This window comes from Xyrauchen texanus, chromosome 36 (assembly GCF_025860055.1).
Source record: "Xyrauchen texanus isolate HMW12.3.18 chromosome 36, RBS_HiC_50CHRs, whole genome shotgun sequence".
NCBI classification, from domain to species: Eukaryota; Metazoa; Chordata; class Actinopteri; order Cypriniformes; family Catostomidae; genus Xyrauchen; species Xyrauchen texanus.
In genome coordinates, this window is record NC_068311.1 from 17,863,983 (window position 1) to 17,873,174 (window position 9,192).

Here is a 9,192-nt window from a genome sequence, read left to right on the forward strand (position 1 = left end):
AGTCCCTTGAGATTAAATCTCTTTTTCAAGGGAGACCTGCCCAAGAAAGCACACCGAACAAGGTAAAAAGTTAAAAGATCAACACACAGGACACAATAATGAAAACAATGGGCTACAATTACAGAATCCAGCTTATACATAGCAATTGCACTCTTCAGTCATACGCTTTTTTTTAAATCAAAGATTTGAATTCACCCAAGGTAACAAAGTGATTTATATGTAATGTGTTCTGGAGGGAATTCCATGACCAAGGTGCAAAATAATAGAGCAAATCCTGGGTACCCTGTAGTGTAGAGGATAGAGAATCATAACAGCCATTGATGAGTGACAAAAGATTGCACAAATAAGGTACTAGTTTCCACTGTATGGCTAAATAAATTTAGAACGTTCCCAAAGATGATATTCTTGTTCTTAGCATATCAGTTTGGCAGTTACAGTTCTGAATCAAGTAAAATAATTTTTCATATAGGAGAGGTATTTTATTATATGGTCATTTGCCATCTCTGCATTCCAGCTGCCAACATACACTCAAAGAGAGAAATACACAGCTCCCACCTCAAGGTTGCGACCAAAAAGCTTTGTTTTTGCCTTATCCAATTCAGAGATAAGATGCACTTTCTCTATTTAAAACTTTGAACAATATTCTCTCTCTGAACTCAGTGTGTCAACAATATGGAGTTTCAGAAAAAGCAAAAGCTAGGTAAACGATATTAAGTTACAGGAGACCTAGGATAAGCCCATGGGTGACCTGTGTGATCGAAGCAGAGTTGATCAGTAGATATGGGTCAGAGGTGAATCACGAATAAAGATGGCTCTTCTCATAAGCATACAGCTGAAAACTCCAAACAATCCCTGCAATGACATCATTAGAAGGAACAAAACAGAGTGCTATCTTCCCATCAAAGGATGAGTCAGGCTTCACTGGAACACAGGCCTTATCCAACATTTGGATATAACCATTGCTAGTGGAAAAACATTCAACTCATCAGTCCAACAAACAGGGTGACTCAAACGCATCTGAACAAGTGAAGAAAACAAGCTGACAACACAGACGAGACAAAGGAGAGAATATAAATGGAAAGGAAGGATTGAAAACAGCTGCCGCCCATAATCACAAGCAGCGCTGCCAAAGCAATGCTGATTGCTGCTGAGCAGCACCTGGGGAAACGCTAGGGAGAGAGGAAAACACAAGCACATGGGACAACCTGAGAGATGGGTGGAGGAAACTGCCACAATCCTACCTTAACAAGAATAAAACAAGACCAAAATGGCAGGATCATGACACATTCATTTGAATTTGGACCTACAGAGCTGAGATATTCTTCTAAAAATCTTAGGTTGTGTTTTGCAGGAGTAAGAAAGTCATACACATCTGATATGCTTTTCCAGTAGATATATTTACAGTAGATACATTTAAGAGTGAGTTTTGTTTACTACTTGACCCTTTTATCCCATGCAGTTTGGTGGCAACCCATTATCCTGTGCCATAGGTTTGGCAGTATTAGATGTGATTGAGAAGGTACAATTGGAGTAAATGATGAGAATTTTCATTTTTGGGCAAACTATCCCTTTTAATGTGCATTTTATGTATGAGATTTACAATGTACAAGTACACTTTAAAAAATCTCTGTAATTTTAATGGTAAAAGCCTGTAAAAATGCTACAGAAATAAAACATGAATTGATTAATGAAATTGATTAATACATTTATATATATATATATATATATATATATATATATATATATATATATATATATATATATATATATATATTTTTTTTTTAAAGATAATACTGTAGTTTTTACAATAAAATGTTGTAAAAAGTATGATTTTCCTGTATACTTACTGGTAAAAATATTACATTATGTTTAACAAGAGATCAAGAGTGCATGTACTTTTTACAGTAAATTATTGTTCAAATTACAGTAAAAAAAAAACAATAATCGGGAGTTCCCACAAGTCCCTGCATGACCCATCATATTTCATTATACTTTATGGAAATAGCTATGTGTGGCAGCGGGGGCGTGGTCAAGCGCCCGTCCGGGAGAGAAAAGCGGTAAGGGCGCTTACACCTGAGCTAAATTATGTCTAAACACCTGTCTCTAATTTCAGTGAGTACGAGGAGAGCGGCATAAAAAGGCAGCGAGAGGGCCCCAGGAGGGAGAGAGATGACATGCGAACCCAGTGTTTGGCATTGTGTTGTATTGTGTAAATAGTGAGATTGTACGGAACAAAAAGGGAATTAAAAAACCTTACCTTGTGGTGAAGACCTGTTTCCTGTCCTCCTTCCTTGGGAAGTGTTACACTGGTGCCGAAACCCGGGAAATTAAAGGAAACATGGAAAGTGGTCGCCCCATAGAGTCCTCCCAGCTGGCAGAAGTCCTCCAGTCCCTCGCGACGCTGCATCAAGGCCACCAACAATCCCTGCTTGAGCTCCGGCAAGACCAAGATCGCCGGTTTTTCGAAATCATGCGGGCTCAGGCAGAGGACCGGCACGCCATCCGGAGCCTCCTCAGCCAGGGGGACGCGTCAGCCACAACCGCGACCCCGGACACCCGCGCTACGCTGCCCCCCCCATGCTACCGAAGATGGGGGCAGCAGATGATCCTGAGGCCTTCCTCGATTTGTTTGAGCGCTCAGCAGAAATCTGGGGCTGGCCCCGCGAACAGTGGGCAGCCCGCCTGATTCCCCTCCTGTCCGGGGAAGCTCAACTTGCGGCACAGCAGCTACCGGCGACGAACCTCCTGGCATACACCGATCTGAAGAGGTCTATTCTGCAGCGGGTCAGTCGGAGCCCGGAAGAGAATCGCCAGCTCTTCCGGGGCATGAAGCTAGGAACATCCGATCGCCCCTTCGCGTTCGCTCAACGGCTCCGGGACGCCTGTCGGAGGTGGCTGCTCGCGGGGGACCGCGACGTTGAGGGAGTAATCGACCAGGTGGTACTGGAACAGTTCGTTCAACGGCTGCCTCGGAAGATGGCGGGGTGGGTCCAGTGCCATCGCCCGGCGTCGCTGGAGGAAGCTGTTCGGTTGGCGGAGGACCACTTGGCGGCGATCCCGAGGGCGGACGAGCCCTCTTCTTCTTCGTCTCTCTCTCTCTCCCCTTCCCTTGTATCTGCCCATGCCCTCGCCCCCTCCCCTGTGTTTTCTCCTTCTGTTCTCTCCCCAGGGCCCGTTACTGCCCCGCGCAGGCGTGGAGGGTTCCAGAGACCTGCTCCCCGGCCGTGGGAGAATGCGCCCTCCCATTCCCCGTCTTTCAGCCGCTCTCCTCCTCAGGTGGGGGCGCCCGCCAGCACAAGTGCGGCCGCAACGCCTGGGCCGGCCTGTTGGAGGTGCGGAGACCCAGGCCACTTACGGGATCAGTGTCCGCTGATGGAGGTGGGGACGGTGGTGCGGGTCTCCGACGTCCCGCAGGCTGCCCCCTATCGGGCTGGAGCATACCGGATTCCGGTAAGGATCAGGGGGGGTATTTACCAAGCTTTGCTGGATACCGGCTGCAATCAGACCACCATCCACCAACGCTTGGTTCAACCCGGGGCTTTGGGTTTATCTAAACTGGTGAGGGTGAGGTGTGTGCATGGGGATGTTCACAAATATCCCATGGTGACGTTGGCGATTATATTTAGGGGAAAAAACATAGTGTGGAGGCAGCGGTTAGTTCCCGCCTCACCCATCCGCTAATCTTGGGTACTGATTGGCCGAATTTTAAAGATATATTAGAGGGTATTTGTGCGGATGGGTCCTGCATACAGAGGTGTGCGGTGTGCGATGCTTTGGCAGGGGAGGCGGAGCCGGGACCGTCCTCGGCTGCTCGGAATGACGAGGAAAGGGGCGAGGTGGCCGCCCCTCCTCTCAGGGAATTCCCTGAAGGGGACTTTCCTCTAGAGCAGTTGCGGGACGAAACTCTTAAACATGCTCTTGACCAAGTGAGAGTGATCGATGGTCAACAGCTCCGGCCGGGCGTCGCCATTGCATACCCATACTTTGCTATGATTAAAGATCGGTTATATAGAGTGACGCAGGACGCTCAAACAAAGGAGGAAGTGACACAATTATTGGTTCCACGAAGCCGCCGGGAAATAGTTTTCCAGGCGGCTCACTACAATCCTATGGCCGGTCACCTAGGGGAACGGAAAACACTTCTCCGTCTAATAGCCCGTTTCTATTGGCCGGGCATTGGCGGTGACGTCCGCAGGTGGTGTGCGGCGTGCCGTGAATGTCAGCTGGTAAACCCACCGGCCACCCCAAAAGCACCATTGCGCCCTCTACCATTAATCGAGGTCACCTTCGAGAGAATTGGGATGGACCTCGTCGGGCCATTAGAACGGTCAGCACGCGGACATCGCTTCGTGTTAGTCCTAGTGGATTACGCGACACGATATCCGGAAGCAGTGCCTCTGAGCAACATCTCCGCACGTAGTGTTGCAGGGGCACTCTTCAAAATAATCTCCCGGGTGGGGATTCCGAAAGAAATCCTCACCGATCAAGGCACGACTTTTATGTCACGAACACTTCGCGAACTTTACGAGCTCTTGGGCATCAAATCGATTCGCACTAGCGTTTACCACCCGCAGACAGATGGCCTAGTGGAACGATTTAATAAAACGCTCAAGAACATGATTCGTAACTTCGTACACGAGGACGCTAGAAATTGGGATAAGTGGCTAGACCCCCTGTTATTTGCAGTACGAGAGGTCCCACAAGCCTCCACCGGGTTCTCCCCGTTTGAGCTGCTGTACGGGCGACGCCCCGCGGTGTCCTTGACGTCATCCGCGAGCGTGGGAGGAGGGACCTTCTAATAGTAAAAATGAAATTCAGTTCGTTCTCGATCTTAGAGCAAAACTCCACACACTGGGGCGATTAACACAGGAGAATTTGCTCCAAGCTCAAGAACGCCAACGCCGGCTGTATGACAGGGGTGCTCGGCTACGGGAATTTGCACCGGGAGATAAGGTACTCGTATTACTCCCAACATCGAGCTCTAAATTACTCGCCAAGTGGCAAGGACCCTTTGAGGTCACACGACGAGTTGGGGATCTCGATTATGAAGTTAAACGTACCGATAGAGGGGGCGCACGTCAAATTTATCACCTCAACCTCCTGAAATTATGGAGGGAGGAGGCGGCCTCTGTGACGTTGGCCACGGTAGTTCCGGAGAGGGCAGAGCTCGGGCCGGAGGTAAACAAAAACTACAATCTCAACACTCCGGTTACTTGTGGAAACCAACTCTCACCGCGGCAACTCACAGAGGTTTCTGAATTACAAAAGGAATTTGCGGATGTGTTTTCCCCTCTACCGGGCCGTGCAAATATCATACAGCACCACATCGAGACCGAGCCGGGCGCGGTGGTGCGTTGCCGCCCCTATCGCCTACCCGAACATAAAAAGAAAATAGTACGTGAAGAATTAGATGCGATGCTTGATATGGGCGTAATAGAGGAATCCCACAGTGATTGGTCCAGCCCGGTTGTTCTTGTTCCCAAGAGTGATGGGTCTGTTCGATTCTGTGTGGATTACAGAAAAGTCAACGCGGTGTCTAAATTTGACGCATACCCAATGCCCCGGGTTGATGAACTGCTCGAACGGTTAGGTACTGCTCGATTTTATTCGACCTTGGATTTAACAAAGGGTTATTGGCAGATCCCTTGACACCAATGTCCCGTGAGAAAACAGCCTTCACTACGCCGTTTGGGTTACACCAATTTGTGACGCTTCCTTTCGGTTTGTTTGGGGCACCAGCCACGTTTCAGCGACTCATGGATCGGATCCTCAGACCGCACACCGCGTACGCCGCTGCCTATTTAGATGATATTATCATTTATAGCAATGATTGGCAGCGGCATATGCAACATCTGAGGGCCGTCCTGAGATCGCTGCGGCGGCGAGGCTCACGGCAAACCCTAAGAAGTCTTGCGATTGGGCGTGTGGAGGTACGGTATCTGGGGTTCCACTTGGGTCATGGCCAGGTGCGCCCCAAATTGATAAGACCGCGGCGATTGCGACTTGCCCTAGACCTAAGACCAAAAAGGGGGTGAGGCAGTTTCTGGGGCTGGCTGGCTATTATAGAAGGTTTGTGCCTAATTATTCGGACGTCACCAGCCCGCTGACTGACCTCACTAAAAGGGGGCTCCAGATCCGGTCCAGTGGTCGGAGCAGTGCCAACAGGCGTTTATGCAGGTTAAAGCCGCACTTTGTGGGGGCCGCTTCTTCATGCACCTGACTTCTCTCTCCTTTTTATTACAGACGGACGCTTCAGACAGAGGGCTGGGGGCCGTACTCGCAGGTGGTGGAGGGAGAGGAGCCCGGTGCTGTACATTAGCCGTAAGCTCTCCTTAAGGGAGACTAAGTACAGCACCGTGGAGAAGGAGTGTTTGGCCATCAAGTGGGCTGTCCTCACCCTCCGTTACTACCTGCTGGGGCAGGCCTTCACCCTCTGTTCGGATCACGCCCCACTGCAGTGGCTCCATCGCATGAAGGATCACCCGTTGGTATCTAGCTCTCCAGCCCTTTAAATTCAAGGTGGTCCACAGACCGGGGGTGCAGATGGCTGTCGCCAACTTCCTCTCCAGAAATGGGGGGTGGTAGGCAGGCCGGATGACGCCTCGGCCTGAGTCGGGCGGTGGGGGTATGTGGCAGCGGGGCGTGGTCAAGCGCCCGTCCGGGAGAGAAAAGCGGTAAGGGCGCTTACACCTGAGCTAAATTATGTCTAAACACCTGTCTCTAATTTCAGTGAGTACGAGGAGAGCGGCATAAAAAGGCAGCGAGAGGGCCCCAGGAGGGAGAGAGATGACATGCGAACCCAGTGTTTGGCATTGTGTTGTATTGTGTAAATAGTGAGATTGTATGGAACAAAAAGGGAATTAAAAAAACCTTACCTTGTGGTGAAGACCTGTTTCCTGTCCTCCTTCCTTGGGAAGTGTTACACTATGTTTTTCATTTTCATTTATTTTTAATGTCAGTTATGTACATTGAGGTGTTCTGTGTTATATTTGATGTTAGTTAATGTTTACTGCATTATTTAAATGTCACAAGTGTTACCATGATGGTGTTTATTGTTTGTGTGAGTGACACTGAGCACTGACTCTACATGTTTATTGGTCATTGCTCCAGGAAGAGCCACTGTTGGTAAAGGTCACATGGTCATGTGCTCTTCTGTAATTTTTATGTATTTTTGTATTTATACTACAGTACTATTGTTTGTACAGATTGACGTCGGTACCTTCAAGCTTTTGGAAATTGCTACCATGGATGAACCAGACTTCTGCAGGTCTTGGCTGATTTCATATGATTTTCTCATGATGTCAAGCAAAGAGGCACTGAGTTTGAAGGTTGGCCTTAAAATACATCCACAGGTAAACCTCCAATTCAGTACACCTCCTATCAGAAGCCAATTGGCTAATTTCTAAAGGCTTGACATAATTTTCTGGAATTTTCCAAGCTGCTTAAAGGCACAGTTAACTTAGTGTATGTAAACTTCTGACCCACTGGAATTGTGATATAGTCAATTAAATGTGAAACAATCTGTCTGTAAATAATTTTTGGAAAAATTACTCATGTCATGTACAAAGTAGATGTCCTAAACGACTTGCCAAAACTATAGTTTGCTAATTTGCTAAGTATGTGGAGTGGTTAAAAAACGCGTTTTAATGACTTCAACCTAAGTGTATGTAAACTTCTGACTTTAACTGTATGTAACAGATATTATGTATTAATTAGTGCTTAGTAAAAAAAAAAATCCTTCCACTGTCAGAAACATCAGGTTAGGAAGCACAGAGATATGGCTTTTTTTTTTTTTTTTACATTACTGTTACAGTACATGACTGTTACAGCACCATCAAGAGGCATAGGTGGGCATTTGTGTCCTCTGATTGACCTCCTAAATAAGTGATATCTTATTTTCAAGAGTTTTAACCAGTTAAGAAAAAGTGGCCACACCCACTTGCAACTGTTGCAACAGTGCAGAGGCGTTTCCAGCATTGGAGGACATCCGGGGCTTAGCCCAGACAATTTTATTTTCACACTAGCAACCATTTCTCTGTAGTCCAAAGCTGGTGAGAGGGTATTCTTTGAGTTTTGCTCTGGCTGGGACTGTTTCTACAGTTCCTAAATCTTCCACTCTAGTACTATCCTCGACTATCTCATCCTCTCCTCCCTGAATCATCTGTGATGCAAAAGAACAGATACAGCACATAACGTATTGCAAATCAGCTTCAAACAACTAATTCATCAAGTGCTACATATTTCTAATTGTGGACCAATACCATTGAAGAAAATGTATTGGGAAGAGCAGATCAGTGGGATTGCCCTTAGATCTATCATGATTCTTGAATTTTCATGTACATTACCATAAAGTCATCACAAAAGAGTTATATTATAGTGAGTAAAGTGAGGTAAAAATATACTGAATATAAATAATTTATATTTTTTGACATAAATAGTCAAAATGATGTATAAGATCCTAAGTTAAAGCAATACATGAATAACTTTAGTCTAAGTTCATTGACACACCATGGCATCGAACTATATATATAATTCTCATCATCTCTATGAGAATAATTCATCTGTCAAAATCCTTTCATTAGGATCATTGGGATAAACAATGTTTCACTTTTAACTTTCTCTAAAGTAAAGTGACTGATTAATTGTTACCAGTTTCCATGCCTGATTCTGGCACAGCTGCTGCTCCTCAGTCTGTTGCTCATCTTTGCTACACTCTACAAAACCATTTAATCAAATCAAAGTGTATATTTACTACAAACTAATATCACAAAACAAGTCATACATACATTTTATGCTAATGCTTATTGGTTATCCTTAGCAAAAACAACACCTGATAAACAAGAAAAGTACACTCCGAACGGGACTCGAACCGCGGTTTCAAACGAGAGAGGCGGATGCGCTAACAAGGAGGCTAGAGGCTATAACATGTAATGACAGTCGGTAGTGGACCTCTTGAGGTTTAGCCTACTGTGGGTGAAAGCCAGCAAGATGATGATTTTCAGACTTTAAGGACAAAAACAAATGTGAATTCTTACCCACTGACTTCTTTCGGAAAAATCCCCAAAGCCTCATTTGCTTAATTTTTGCTGTCTTTCCTGCTAACTGCTGTTAACTCGCCACTAAGTAACGTTAGTTGATGTCAACGACTGTGCAAGCTCCTCCTCTACCTGCTGCATATTCAACAGAGAGGAA